Here is a 15698-nt window from a genome sequence, read left to right on the forward strand (position 1 = left end):
TATCTCAGTTTTAGGAACAAGCTAAATAATAGTCATATTGGAATAAGTATTTCCAAAAATTTATTTTTTTTTTTTTTTAAAGGTTTTACTGGTTTAAGTCAATATTCTAATCTTGTGAGACGCAGGAGACTTTCCTAAACACCTACACCCATCTCAAATAAAAACTCACCATGATCAGAGCAGACCCTACGAATCATACTATAGAAATCACTGCATCCCATTTTGGGATCAGTATGAAATACCTACAATCAAAATCCCAGCGGTCAAAATACAGTCAATTGACCGATGGCCACAACAAAGACATTTAAAATGTTGACAGGTCAAAAAGTCGACACAAGTTTTTCATAGGTGTGTGTGTGGACATAGGTCGACATGGACACTGTATAAGTGTACCGCGTCCGCTCGCCATGCTCCGGGAACTATTATTATTGCCCCTTCAGATCCACTGGGATGGTAAATTATGAACAAGTCAATTTTGGTGAAAAACTCACATCGACTTTTTGACACGTCAACATTTTGATTGTAGGTAAAATGGTTGTCGGGATTTTGACTGTAGGTAAATTTACTGCATCCTCCCCCATTTTCAGTCCTGCAATTGAATAGCAAAACCCTGAGGCTGTGGGAAAAACCCAGCACTATGGGTTTTTGCGTTTTAATTTTCCCACCCTCAATTGAATTCTCCCCCTAGTGTTCAATAACTGGGACATGCAGAACATCACCATCTGCCTTTAAAGGTTGTCACACATCTAGGACATGCAAGATCCAGCTCTGTAGGTTAGCATGCACCCCTATTTCTCCAGTACAGGGACAATGTGAAAAACGAGGTCCAGTTACCATATTGCTCAGGATGCTGGCAGTCAGAATACCAATGCTGGGAATCCTGCCACTGGTCAGGAGACCGGCAGCGGAATCCTGACATCGATCACAATGCCGGCCCCAGAATTCCAACCACCGGCATCCCGATCGTAAGTATGCCAGGGAGGTTAGGCTGCAAGGGGGATATAGGTTTAGACAATAGAGGGAGGGTTAGGCACTCAGCAGGGAGGGTCAGGGTCAGGTTGAGGCTGCAGGGAGGGACAGAGTCAGGCTGCAGGTAGAGAGGGTTAGAAATACTTACTAAGCAGGTGTCGGGATGCAGCTGATGGTATTCTGAATGCCGGCATCCCGATACCATCCCTAAAAAAAACACCCCTTATGTATTACAAAACCGGTTGTAAGAACCTCCTAACGCGATGGGTCCACATCAGTTCACGATGATCAGTTCTTACACTCCTAGCGGTCACATATCTCTAGTGATCCAAAACACAGATATAAAAGGATTCCCACCCCACAACCTCCAAGGAGTGCACTCCTCTAATGTACCAGAACTGGGACATGTATAGAGTTAGACAACCTCCCAGGCCTGCCATCAGGTAGGAAGGGGGATAATCAGGACTTCAGTCCCGGGCCCCACAATTTCTGATGGCAGCCCAGCCAGAACCAGTGCATGCCAGTGTAGTGCTCCAAAACTGTGATATGTATGAATGAACACACACCCAGGCCCTGCGCATGCCTCTGCTTTTCCAGAACTGTTACATGTAGCATATTCACAGCGGATGTTTATATATTGAATTACTGTAGGTCTTGTTTCTGTGTTACTTTCTATGTATGTGTCTGCTACTGCAAACAATAAATAGACATTTATTTTCTGCCGAATCTCTCACCGAGTAGTTTAAACAACAGGTGTGTCCCAGTCACCGAGCCAATATCAACATCAGCCTCACCACACCACACAGCAGGCAGGCTACCGAACACGGTGCAGGCCGGACGGGCAGACTTAACCTTTACCGTGCCACTGTGTGCGGACTGCATTTATATATGCAGAATATTTATAAAATTTAATTTTTCTAACAATATTCATAAAAAAACACAAATGAAATTAGATATTATTTTGCATATGGAACAGTGTTTCTCTGTATCTTGACTCCCCAATTTAAGACTGCCACTCCAATTATATAGCCGGATTCAAAGTCGTACGCAAACCGGATTTTTGGGCATCTAAATTGCACTGCGCGGGGACCGCGATGGTCTTGCGACAGTGTAAGTGGAGAGGATTTTATTCGCAAAGGGATTGCCAGTCTGAACTGTTTGTGGGAGGCAACGGGGAGAGACGGCAAAACCAAAAGGTGCGTGGCTACCACTTTTGTGGCGTTTGCGATCCCGTATGCAATAACCGTGTCTCAGGTGTCTACCTTCCTGCGGCGATGGGGATACTCGGAACTCCCATAGTCAAATGATCAGCGACTGATGTGGAGATTTGCATGGCCGCCAATGGGCGTCTCAGTACATTTCCAGCATTTGTGTATTAGTGCACATCAGCTGCGTACAGATTGCAGATGCATGCCTCCCAACTGTCCCGATTTTCGCAGGACAGCCCCGTTTTTTTGGGTCTGTCCCTCCCGCGGGCCGCAGTGTCCTGCGGTGGGGGCTAGTTGGGAGGCTCCCTATCACTCGCTGCTCTGCTCAGTTCAGGGCAGCGCAGCAGTGAATAGACGCTATGCGCATAGCGTCTATTCCACTGAGGCAGAGGGACTGGGTGCACAGCCAGCAGCTCACAGAGAGCTGGCTGTGCCCCCACTGTGATGAAAATGGGAGGCATGGCTTGCAATCGAGTCATTCACACAAGGCGACACCACTTTCAATTAGGCCACGTCCCATTTTTGGCGCCACGCGACGAAGCCGCACTTGGAGTACTGACTTACAACCTCTAGAAGTTGTGAGGTATGCAGATGTGAATACGGGTGTGGTTCATCAAATCGACAGTATCTAGGTCGACAATGTTTAGGTCGACCACTATAGGTCGACAGTCACTAGGTCGACATGGTTTCTAGGTCGACATGTGCTAGGTCGACAGGTCTAAAGGTCGACATGAGGATTTTTTTTTTGGTGTAGTTTTCTTCGTAGAGTGACCGGGATCCCAAATTAGTGCACCGCGTCCCCTCGCCATGCTTCGGGCATGGTGCCTTCGCTCCGCTACCGCTTCGCTCGGCACAGATTACCGTTCCAATCGTAGTCCACGTGGATCGTTAAGTATGAAAAAATTCAAAAAAAGAAAAAATGTGAAAAACTCATGTCGACCTAGCACATGTCGACCTAGAAACCCTGTCGACCTTCCATCCATGTCGACCTAGTGACTGTCGACCTAGATACTGTCGATCTTCAGACCGGATCCCGTGAATACATCTCTGAATAAGGACCATAGGTCGAAGGTTAGAGAATACAAGTCATTGGGGTAGATTTACTAAAGCTTCTTAAAATAAAAATAAAATAAAGTGGTGCTGTTTCCCATACCAACCATTCAGATTCTACCTATCATTTCTTTCCTGCATCCTAGAAAATGATAGGCAGAATCTGATTGGTTGCTATGTGCAACAACTCTGCTTGGTTGTTTTAGAATCCTTAGGAAAGCTACCCCATAAACTTCAAAAAAACAAAGCCTTCTCTCACATTATAGACTATACTGGATTTACTCAGATGAATGAAGATTCTGGTGTTTTTATCAGTATACAGTTTTCATCAAAATAATAACCAATTAGCATCACAATAGTCAATGGGACATCTCGGAGCCAAGTGCTGTAAGAGGATATAGCCACGAATATTGTTTGAGAAATGGCCCCCTAAACGTTCTTCTAGCATCAGTGACACCTGCGTGTGGGAGAATTACTGTGTGTGCGATGAAAGATCATAGCCAGACACTTGCAACAGAATCTAGTTGTCGTACAGGGGTGCCACAACCTTTTTAGGTTGGGGGAGCCAAGATATAATGTAATTTTTGAGCCCCTAGAACACTGAAAGTCATTTGGGTCTAAGGAGGTGGGGTGGAGGAAGAAAAAGGACGTAGGGGAGCCGAGGGGGAAGAGGTGAGAAACATTAATTGGGGAGGTGAGAATGGTGCAGGACGGTTCAGCCCATAGTAACTAGCCACACAGCTGTCTGCATGGAATACTGTTGAAAATGTCCCTCCCAAAATGTCCACTGCCACAGAGGAGACAGTTTTGAAGGATACTAAAGGAGAAGGCAGCCATTTTGGGAGGGACATTGACTAGCAGCAGGCCCAAGTGCTGGGACCGCTGACACACAGCAGGGGTAGGGAAGGATGCGAGTCCCAGCTGAGAAAAACAGCAGGTGGTGGTGACAGTGAGCAGGCAGTAGTGGGGCATTACTGTACAAGTGAGCTCTCATTGTGAGGCATATATTAAGGTGACAAGGCAGGCATAACATGGTGCAAGGGGGTATTACTGTGTGGGGCACAATATGGTGGAATTTTTCTTCCAGTGGTGGCCAAGGTCTGAGGACGCAGGGTCAAAAACTGGGGTGTAAGGTAGTCTTTCCCTGCAAGGCCACGCCCATTGTTAGCAAGATCATGCTAATGACATTTTTGAATGTCTAGGGGGAAGGGGGGGGGGGGGGGAGCATTTTCTTCTTTTTAACTGTTCGCACTGGGCGGCCCTGGGTAGGTGTTCACATCAGCCGCCTCCTCTCCAGGGATCATAGTAATATAGTTTTGCCATATGACTGTTACAAAGATGACGGTATCTACACTGACAATACACTGATGTCTGTGTATGCAGCTTATGTATTTCTGTCACCAACGTCTCCCTCAGATGTCCCGGCTACGTTCTTATAGCTGCTCTGTGTAATTAGCAGTGATGGCCACTGTATGGAGAACAGATATGGTGTAGCCTGCAGGGGGGAAGAACACTCTCCGCTCCCATCAGAACAGTCATTATACAACGGTCTGTATCTTACCTGCTCTTCTCCAAGCTGTCTCCAGAATGACCAACACACTTCTCTGCTGATTCAGGCTGAGAGCAGCTAATTATCTGGGTATCCATAAACCATGGCCTTGACTGCAGGGCCTGAGGAGAGGAAGAGGGAAAGGTGGAGTAACCATACACCCAATTATTATGCCTGTAATCATCCCATCCCTGCAGCCTGTGTTTCTCTTATATGGCCTGCACTACAATCAATGCAACTTACTATAGAGCACAGGTTCTCAAACTCGGTCCGCAGGACCCCACACAGTGCATGTTTTGCAGGTCTCCTCACAGAATCGCAAGTGAAATAATTTGCTCCACCTGTGGACCTTTTAAAATGTGTCAGTGAATAATGAATACACCTGTGCACTTGCTGGGTTACCTGCAAAACATGCACTGTGTGGGGTCCTGAGGACCGAGTTTGAGAACCACTGCTATAGAGAACTCAATTAGGTAATAAAGCAATCCAGGAGATTTTCATCTTTTTCTCAGTAAACTGGAGTCTGACAATAAAAATCCCAAATCTTTGTGGACTACATTACGCAAACGCAATATCCAATATAGAATGCAAATAATTAATTAATGGCTGTAGAGATTCTTAGGCTTCAACAGTGCAAGTCTCTGACTAGTTCAGGTGCATTACATACTACATTATATACCAGTATTTACTAGTTCCTGTCTTCTCATGCTAGGATATCCTAGAAAACTGCTTTGAAGATATAGAGAGGAAATTCACCAGCATCCCAGCAGGGAATGTCTTAAACAGCTATTTCCATATATCTTGGTGATAATGTAGCTTATCTATACACAAGCCCAGACTTACCTATTTTCCCAGCCCAAAGATGCCCACATCTCTGAGCCCTCGAAGAATCCACCTATTTGGCTTTCTTTAATCATGCACAGGTGAGTAGCTCTATTCTGCTGAGTTAGTAATCATCTCACCTGCTTACACAGATAGGCACACTGAATATATAACCCATTGGGGGTCTAAAGGATAGAGATGAGAACCAATGCACTTAATCTGGGAATCGTTAGTCTGATAAACACTACATCTGGCGCAAGACAGAGCTGCTTTACTGCACCCTTCACTTATCTGATTGTACATAATAATAAGTAAATACATATCATGCATACGATTAAAGTCCTGACAACTACTGGTTGCATCTATTGAGCAATATAATTGGGGAGGTACAAGCTAACCTAAAAGAACAGTGCTGTGGGGTTGTTTAATGCAATTAATATAGTATAAAATGTATACACCAGGCATTCCCAACCACGGTCCTCAAGGCACACCAACAGTGCAGGTTTTAGTGATATCCAGGCTGCAGCACAGATGGTTAAATCAAAATAACAGCTACTAATTAAGTCACCTGTGCTGAAGCCTGGATATCACTAAAACCTGCACTGTTAGTGTGCCTTGAGGACCGTGGTTGGGAATGCCTGGTATACACAATGTGGTTTGGTGAAAAAAACTATATTAATTAGTAATAAAAAAAAAAATGTAAATAAAACATATAATCACATAAAACCAAAAATGAAATCAGAGCACTTCCTAGAGTCTTGCAATTAGCTACATGGAGGCAATAAACTGGTCTATTGGAGGAAATTTAAGTGGAGCAATAGCCATTCATCTTGTGCACTATAGATAAGTATTAAATATACCTAGACTTCCCATTAAACCGAGACACTCATGAATTACACAGGTTCTGTGGCCGATTTAAACAAGGTGACATGCAGGGCTGAAGTCAGCCAGGCACAGAACCTGTGTAATTCATGTGTCCCGGTTTAAAGGGCTAGTATGGTAAGCCTAAGTATACCATACTTACCTACATTTCTCTTCTCTTCCCCAGGAGATAACCAGAGAGAAGAAGCAGGTGGGCGGCCATGGGGGCGGGACTGAGCCAATGGCATCATTAGGCCCCACCCACTGGATGAGAGAATACCGATATTGGTCAGTATTTGCATAGGGGCGGCGCTTCAATGACAAAATTTGCATATAATTGTGTCGTTAAGCTCCGCCCCCTCTGCCAGGTCCACAATTTTGCCCTATTTAGCAACCCATTCTGCCCACTTCTCTCGGAAGTGGGCAGAATGCGGGAGGGGTGCCCACTCTTCCGGGACTGCGGGGGGACTACCCGAAAAATCCGTGTGTCTTCCGCAGAATCTGGGAGAGTAGGTAAATATGAAGTATACCCCTTTGAAAATTAAAGACACAGTCACTGGATCCAGACAATTTAAATTGCAAACAAATGTGGTATATTATCTTTCAAAATAGGAGAATATTATTCAGTCCACATAAGGCAAACCGTATTGTCCCTGCTGGCAAGAAATCCTCGCTACAATATGGCAGGTTAGTGGTGGATCAGGGAAAGTAGAAGTTCTCCAAATATTAGTGCTGGTCCAGATGAGGTTATGTCCACAGTTAATGTCTGTTTAGGGGCTCAATGCATTCAATGTGAAAATGCCCACATATTCCTCAGGAGCATATATAGGCTTACCAGACTATCCTTTTACACTGGGACACTCATGAATTACACAGGTTCTGTGGCTGGCTGGCTGACTTCAAGCCTGTATTTCATCTGCTTTTAATCAGCCACAGAACCTGTGTAATGCATGAGTGTCCCAGTTTAAAGGGATCGTATGGTAAGCATATATAATTGGATAGGCTTGCATATTGCAGCCTATGTACTACAGGTGTCTGATAATGTGGGTTATACATAGAAGTATAGGTTTACTATACTATCCTTTTAAACTGGGACACTCATGAATTACACAGATTCTGTGGCAGGCTGGCTTCAAGTCTGCATTTCACCTGGTTTTAATCAGCCATAGAACCTGTGTAATGCATGAGCGTCCTGGTTTAAATGGATGGTATAGTAAGCGTACTTATACACGCCTGACACAGAATTACATGGAAGTTGGCTGTATATGCTCTCATATTGCTTGCGCAGAAATGCACGTATTTGCCTGTAGGCAGAGTTGCATGCATCTTGTGGGCACTCGCCCCGCATCTGTAAGCTTGCTACTTATCATCATCACAGCCCCAGCACAGTCTATTAGACAAATTCACCTGTCCACAGTTAAAGGGTTGGTAAATTCAATCATGCTCTTTGCTTAACTATATTCAGCACATGGAAATCCTTATGTTGGGTACAGTTCTGTGTTATCCCTCTATGCAGCATGGGTGTAAATTTCGGGTTGTGGAAGCTCAGTTTCCATCCCCACTGATATCCCTTATACTTAAATATTAGGCTGCACTAATAGGCCCTACACACTGGCCGATAATCGTCAAAGATATGAACGATCTCGTTCATTAATGAACGAGGTACCGTTCATATCTTTGAGTGTGGAGGCACCAGCGATGAACGATGCGCGGCCCCGCGCTCGTTCATCGCTGGTGCCCCGTCGGCTGTGCATGCATATGGACGATCTCGTCCATATTTGCCTGCACTTCTATGGAGCCGTGTGACGGGGGAGTGAAGTAACTTCACTCCCCCCGTCACTGCCCCCCCGCCGCCGGGTCGCCCGTATCCGCCATCGGGCAGCTCGGCGGCGGATCTTTAAATGTGTAGGGCTTTTTAGTCCTACTGTAGTGTGAGAAAAATATCACACCATAGTTAGATTAACAATGTGGCACTTTGAGAAGATTAAGAGATTCTTGGGAAAAGAATGCAAATCATGGAACTGTACTAAAGTTAAGCTTTGAATATACCATAGTAAAAACCAAAGGTGTGTACACATGGTAAAAAATTTCCATTTTTTTTTTAAATATTTAAATCGGTCTCCTTTTTTTGACATTCTACTACTTCTAGCCATATAGAAGGGGGGATGTGTATGCCAAGGGCCAACGTTCATCGTAAGATACATTCATGCTCCCATATTATGTAGTTTAGCTGCTTCTTTACAACTTATAAACCAGCAGCGTACAGAATTATTATTAGTGATCTTTATGTATGTACCAAAAACATCTTCTGCAACACTTCACAGAGAATATTTGTTTTAGCATATACATCTATATATTTTTTTTCTTAATTTCTTTTCTTTTTCTGAGCCAGATTTACACATTTGCAGAATTCTATATAGGAAAGGAACCTGCTCCAGCATTTCTGCTTCTCATGTTGTGTTTAGTAACAGAAACTGATGATTGTGCAAGAATTTAATGCACAGACTCCAATTTGTCATCTTGTTCATCAAGTCAAAGTTGTGGCAGATAGTTAAAAAAAATGATGACAATATTTGGCTTTACCACATAAGAGCGACGAGCCCCAGCACTCACTGCTGCTCACATATCCCTTGGGGAGACAAGTGATGATGGCTGAGGGAAAGCTGGAAAAGTTACCATGCAAATCTGAGTTTCTGTTGAGCCTGATTAAGTTCTCCAGGGTGGAGTCGCTTGTTCTTCAAAGCGATACCAGTTCTCTGTCAGGCAGCTCCAAGCATTCCTTGGAAGTGGCTCACTGCCTGACTCAGAGAAAGCAGCTCAACAAGTGGCTCCTCAGTGCTGGGAACCTTCCCTCTACCGCTCTGTAACCTGCTTCTGCTCGCCAGATCCCCAACATTTATTTATATAGTGCCTGCATATTCCATAGCAATGTACTGTTATTGCAGAACTCCTTTGTAGTGTAAAATTTGTCTCAGGAGCAGAATACATGGTCTTTGCTGTATACACTAAATATATTCACTTTCTACTTGTGACAGGCATGGCGAAGGCTCATATAGGCTTATGACCCTTGGTAGATCCATGGTTAATTCAGGGACAATGCCGGACTGAGGCATAAAGGGCCCACCGGGGGAATGTTGTTGCAGGGGCCCATGCTTTAGGGTGTGGCCAGTCTCCACTGGGGCGTGGCCAGCCACCACAGAGGTTTGGCTACCCATTACAGAGTACATGTTCTGTCTCACTTGGTAAATATATAATAAACCATATTCTTGTGAAGTATAATGTATAATTAAAGTGCTCTAGGATAGGAACCTTATCCCTAGAGGAGGAGGAGGGCCTACAGGCAGTGGAACCCACCGGTGGTTTTCCCTGTTCCCCTGTGGGCCAGTTTGACCCTGAAACCATAGCTGCCAATGACAGTGTATCTGAGTGCAACATATGAGAACTTCTATGTACTGGGTGTAATCTTCCTGTCCCATTTTACTCTAGTGGCTTAATAAAAGCTACATTACTAGGCCCATAGAGTACAAATGGACAGTGAGAATTGCACCCAGTAAATAGACTATGGGGCCAGGAGGAAAAGGCCAGCATGTGCCCCATGAATGGTCACGTCATCATTAGCACACTGGCATCGGCCATCCTGAATAACTTGAGGCATACTCAGATGTCCGATGTTCATACAGATGATCTGATGCTTCGTCTTCGGACACAGCAGCAGATCACAAGAGGTGTCTATTTACACAGCATATTATTGCATAGTTGCGGGCGGCTTTACAATAGCGTCCATTTCTGAATTACTTGCAAGCAAAGCTGCGGAACTGGGGTCTGACTGGGCGTTCTCATGGAGGGAACCTTTAGTGAGGGTGTGCTCCTGCACATGCTTCATTTGCCACCTGGACATATGCGGAAACAAACCTGTTTGGAGGAGCACATTTTGCACCAAGGAGGACATTTACTAAGCAGTGATAAGAACAGAGAAGTGAGCCAGTGGAGAAGTTGCCCCATCAACCAATCAGCAGCTCTATATAATTTTATAGTATGCAAATTATAGATGTTACTTCAGTGCTGATTGGTTGCCATGGGCAACTTCTCCACTGGCTCACTTGTCCGCTCTTATTACTGCTTAGTAAATGTCCTCCCAAGTGTCAGGCAGGTGTAAGTGTGCACTGATCATTTATTCATCCAATGCTACAAGAACACTGATCCACACGACCAATTCCAGCTTACAGAGTTGGATCATTTATCACTAAAACATTCTCTTAATATCAGCAATGTAATGGCAATTAAAGTGCCTGTAATTCTCACACACAAATCTGACCTTTACTAAATGATATATGTGTGTGATCAGGTTTATTTGTTAAATGCAACTTTCCAGCAGCCCCTGATTGTCACAGTTATTTCCTTTTTAGCGTTCTCCGGCTTGGAGTTGATAACCTGCCAATTACTTTGTTTATGCACTGAGTGAACGATGTGATAATTCCCAGTATCTAATCTTATTGCACATGTATGGACAATGGCACAGTACCACGCCTCTCTTCTGACATTTCTATATACATTTGTACCACAACAACCAAATATATACCTGAAGAACAATGGGGGTCATTCCGAGTTGTTCGCTCGTTGCCGATTTTCGCAACGGAGCGATTAAGGCAAAAATGCGCATGGTACGCAGTGCGCATGTGCTAAGTAATTTAGCACAAAACTTAGTAGATTTACTCACGTCCGAATGAAGAATTTTCATCGTTGAAGTGATCGGAGTATGATTGACAGGAAGTGGGTGTTTCTGGTCGGAAACTGACCGTTTTCTGGGAGTGTGCGGAAAAACGCAGGCGTACCAGGATAAACGCAGGAGTGTCTGGAGAAACGGGGGAGTGGCTGTCCGAACGCAGGGCGTGTTTGTGACGTCAAGTTAGGAACAAAACGGGCTGAGGTGATCGCAGTGTAGGAGTAAAGTCTCGAGTTACTCAGAAACTGCTAAGAATTATTTATTCGCAATTCTGCTACTCTTTCGTTCGCAATTCTGCTAAGCTAAAATACACTCCCAGAGGGCGCGGGCCTAGCGTGTGCAATGCTGCTAAAAGCAGCTAGCGAGCGAACAACTCGGAATGACTCCCAATGTGCTTAATTTTATTCTCAGTATCTGTGTTTTTTTAGTAAGAAATCTCATAGTGCAACTTCTCTTCTTCCGTATCTGATTGTAACTGACCTGTCTTTGGGCCCGATTCAGAGCTGATCGTAGATGTGCTAAAATTAGCACATCTACGATCAGAATCTCTGACATGCGGGCGACACCCAGCACTGGGCTAGTCCTCCCCGCATGTCAAGCCCACCCCCCAGCACGTGCGAAGGCATCGCACGGCGGCAATGCTTTCATACCTGGTGAGTAGCTACCTGCCATGTTTTGGGTCGCAGAGGCTGCGTGTGACGTCACGCAGCCGCCGCGGCCCGTCTCAGCAACGGTCTGGACCACGCCGTCCAACAGCGTCCTAACGCCCCCTATCGCACTGCAACCTCCTCTGCCTGTCAATCAGGCAGAGGCGATCGAACCAGTGAGATGCTTTTGCATCTCACTGTGTGCGCACGCGCAGTGCGGCCGATGCACGTGCGCACACCACATAGGGCTTCAGGGCGCAATCGCTGCTGAATTAGGCCCTTACTCCGTCTGTACAATCGCACAGTACTCCTTCCTACATAAGTTGCAATTCCCAGTATCTTATAGTATTATGAATGTACGGGTGTAGTATGGTATGCCGGCGGTCGGGCTCCCGGCGACCAGCATAACGGCGCCGGGAGCCTGACCGCCGGCATACCGTCAGTGTGGCGAGCGCAAATGAGCCCCTTGCGGGCTTGCTGCGCTTGCCACGCTGCGGGCACGGTGGCGCTCTACGCGCGCCACGCTATTTTATTCTCCCTCCAGGGGGGTCGTGGAACCCCACGAGGGAGAATAAGTGTCGGCATGCCGGCTGTCGGGATCCCGGTGCCGGTATACTGTGCGCCGGGATCCCGGCAGCCGGCATACTGAAGACCACCCGAATGTACAGTATTGGTGATTACACGGTGTCACTTCTCTTGCTCTATATAGCTCAGTATATGTTCTTATGCTGTATCTATGGCTCTGGTACTCTGATTGGAAGTTGCTAGGACAGTTGCACACACTTGATGCACTGCTATATGTAAATACGGATGATTCCTATAAACTGTATAAGAAGGATACTCACAGTATATAAAGATTGTTGAATGTGCATCTGTTCTATTTATTAGCATTCCAGACTCCCTGGTCACTGTCTGCAGAGCTTTGTCCTCACTGCTGCTGACATGGAGATGAAAATACACAGAGCAAAGATATGGCCCAGATTTTATCAAGCCTTGGAGAGTGATACATTGCACTGTGATAAAGTAGCAGCCAATTAGCTCCTAACTGTCACTTTTTAAACCCAGACCGTGACATGGCAGTTAGGAGCTGGTTGGTTGTTACTTTATCACCGTGCAATTTATCACTCTCCAAGGCTTGATAAATCTGGGCCAAAGAAACAGGCAAATTAGCAAGAAGATGTGTTCTGTATGATGCATTCTGGTCACAGGGTACTTTATTTCCCTAATGAGTGGCTTGGAGGCCTGTTGCAAGTTGACCATAATTGCTTCAGCCTGGAACTATGGGCAGAGCCGGCCCTAACCAATATGATGCCCTAGGCAAGATTTTGGCTGGTGCCCCCTAGCACCACCGCTGGTTCCGCCTCTGACCTTGTACCTCTTTCCCAGCACCACCACCCCTCATCCATAGCAGTCCTTATTTTGGTGTTTGTACCCCCTATATTTTAAAAAGGAACAGTTCGCACATTTGGCGCACAGCCCAGAATGGGGTGAGTTTTTGCTTGCAAGGGGCATGGCCACACAATAGTAACCCCAATTCCAATTAGGCCACACAGTACTGCAACTTTATTCACATTTGATCATGCGATAGTGTCCATAATTCATATTACATCCCACAGTAGTATCACTTTACCTTATACCTTACCTTTACCTACTCCTCACAGTAGAGCCTCTTATTCACATTACATCACACCGAGTTGCTCCTTATTCACATTACACCACACCCTATTGCTCTTTATTCACTTTAGACGACACAGTAGTGCCCTTTCTATATGCAATGCCACATAGTAGAGCACCTTATACACATAATGCCACACAGTAATGCCCCTTACACATGAGACACATTATTAATGTCCTTATAAATATAATGCGCCTTACACATTATGACAACCTTTATTAATGCCCTTTTACACATAATGTCCCTTACACATATGCTGCACATTATTAATGCCCTTATACACATAATGACACACATAGTGCCCCTACACATTTGCTGCACATTATTAGTGCCCCTATACACATAATGACACACATACAGTAGTACCCTGTTACACATATGCCACACATTATTAATGCCCTTATACACATAATGACACGCATAGTGCCCCTTACACATATGTTGCACATTATTAATGCATTTTTACATGATACACATAATGCTCCTTACACATATTCCGAACACTACTGCACAACCAACCCACTCACATGCACACAGCACTCACACTGCCACTAACACTGTGACCTCTGCCTCTGCTTGGATACAGATGTGTCCTCCTAAATCTTGCCTCAATGCTAACGTCAGGCACATTTTTTAAAATGAAAATGCATCTTATTTGCATTGCTATGTGGCTAGGATGCACAAGCAGCTTCTGCTGATTAAAATGATATGCAGCATGCCTATATACTGTGTGAGACTGTGGCTGTATCTGCATATGAAATGCTACACACATAATATAGGCATGCCACATATAATTTTAATCAGCAGAAGCTGCTGATGCCCCTAGGCATATCAAATGCCCTAGGCAATTGCCTAGTTTGCCTATGCCTATGGCCGGCTCTGACTATGGGCCTAATTCAGAGTTGATCGCAGTAGCAAATTTGTTAGCAGTTGGGCAAAACCATGGGGGTAATTCCAAGTTAATCGCAGCAGGATTTTTGTTAGCAATTGGGCAAAACCATGTGCACTGCAGAGGAGGCAGATATAACATGTGCAGAGAGAGTTAGATTTGGGTGGGGTGTGTTCAATCTGCAATCTAATTTGCAGTGTAAAAATAAAGCAGCCAGTATTTACCCTGCACAGAAATAAAATAACCCACCCAAATCTCTCTCTCTCTGCACATGTTATATCTGCCTCCCCTGCAGTGCACATGGTTTTGCCCAATTGCTATCAAAAATCCTGCTGCGATCAACTTGGAATTACCCCCCATGTGCACTGCAGGAGGGGCAGATATAACATGTGCAGAGAGAGTTAGATTTGGGTGGAGTGTGTTCAAACTGAAATCTAAATTGTAGTGTAAAAAAAAAGCAGCCACTATTTACCCTGCACAGAAACAATATAACCCACCCAAATCTAACTCCCTCTGCACATGTTATATCTGCCCCCCCCCCCCCCCCCGCCCTCCCTCCCCCCTGCAGTGCACATGGTTTTGCCAAACTGCTAACAGATTTGCTGCTGCGATCAACTCTGAATTACCCCCTACATATGTATATTTGCCCTTATGCGGGGTAGTATGTATCTCTGTGAATAGACTGCCCCTGCTTATACCCTTAGGTTTTATACCCATCATCATCATCGGTGCAGTATTGCAGCTGCCATATCCTTGGTGCAAAAGATACGCCAGGAAACAGGAGTATGTCTGCTTCGGAGCAACTCTTCATAGCCGCAATTGGGTTGATACATCTTCAGGGAGAATTGCCTATGTGAGGAGGCCCTGATGAAGCCCAGTTATGCCCCTTCAGTCACACGTGTAGAGGCAATAGTATACAAGTATGACCCTGCACAGGGTCGGACTACCCCACTACCTTCTCTAAGGGTCAGTAACATGGTGGAGCAGGATCATGGATGCACTTGGGTGTTTGATTTGTTTCTATGGAAACAACACCGAGATTAGCCCTCTCTTTGGTGGCTGGCCACACCCCTTAAGCTTGGGTCTCTACCCCTGCATTCACTGGTGGGCCCATCTTGCCCCAGTCCGACACTGTCTCTGCATCACCCTACTTGCAATATATAATTGTCTATACTGTGTAATAAAACCATAAATCAAAACAAGATCTAAACTGACTGGAAATCTACCTGGATCCAATTTCTGGCGACTATTGTGGAAAATCACAATATAACCAGTTCATCTATGCATCTCTCTGTATATCACAGG

At 45.2% G+C, this 15698-nt stretch overlaps 1 protein-coding gene across 5 annotated transcripts in view; it reads right to left on the minus strand.

Annotated features, from left to right (window-relative positions):
• Positions 1–7318, minus strand: part of LOC134957501 (Krueppel-like factor 4) — a 41004-nt gene extending 33686 nt beyond the window's left edge. Inside the window, exons 1-2 of one of the 5 annotated variants that reach the window (XM_063939477.1) lie at positions 7295–7318; positions 4789–4898 (exon numbers count right to left, since the gene is read on the minus strand). The gene's annotated coding sequence lies outside the window, so the exon portion shown is untranslated. Of the gene's footprint in view, positions 1–4788; positions 4899–5019; positions 5042–5619; positions 5726–6458; positions 6482–6622; positions 6705–7294 lie in introns of those variants that run through there. The other 4 variants (XM_063939476.1, XM_063939478.1, XM_063939475.1 and 1 more) reach the window with 4 other exon arrangements.
• Between the last annotated feature and the right edge of the window lie 8380 nt (positions 7319–15698).

Source organism: Pseudophryne corroboree, chromosome 9 (genome assembly GCF_028390025.1).
Source record: "Pseudophryne corroboree isolate aPseCor3 chromosome 9, aPseCor3.hap2, whole genome shotgun sequence".
Lineage (NCBI taxonomy): Eukaryota > Metazoa > Chordata > Amphibia > Anura > Myobatrachidae > Pseudophryne > Pseudophryne corroboree.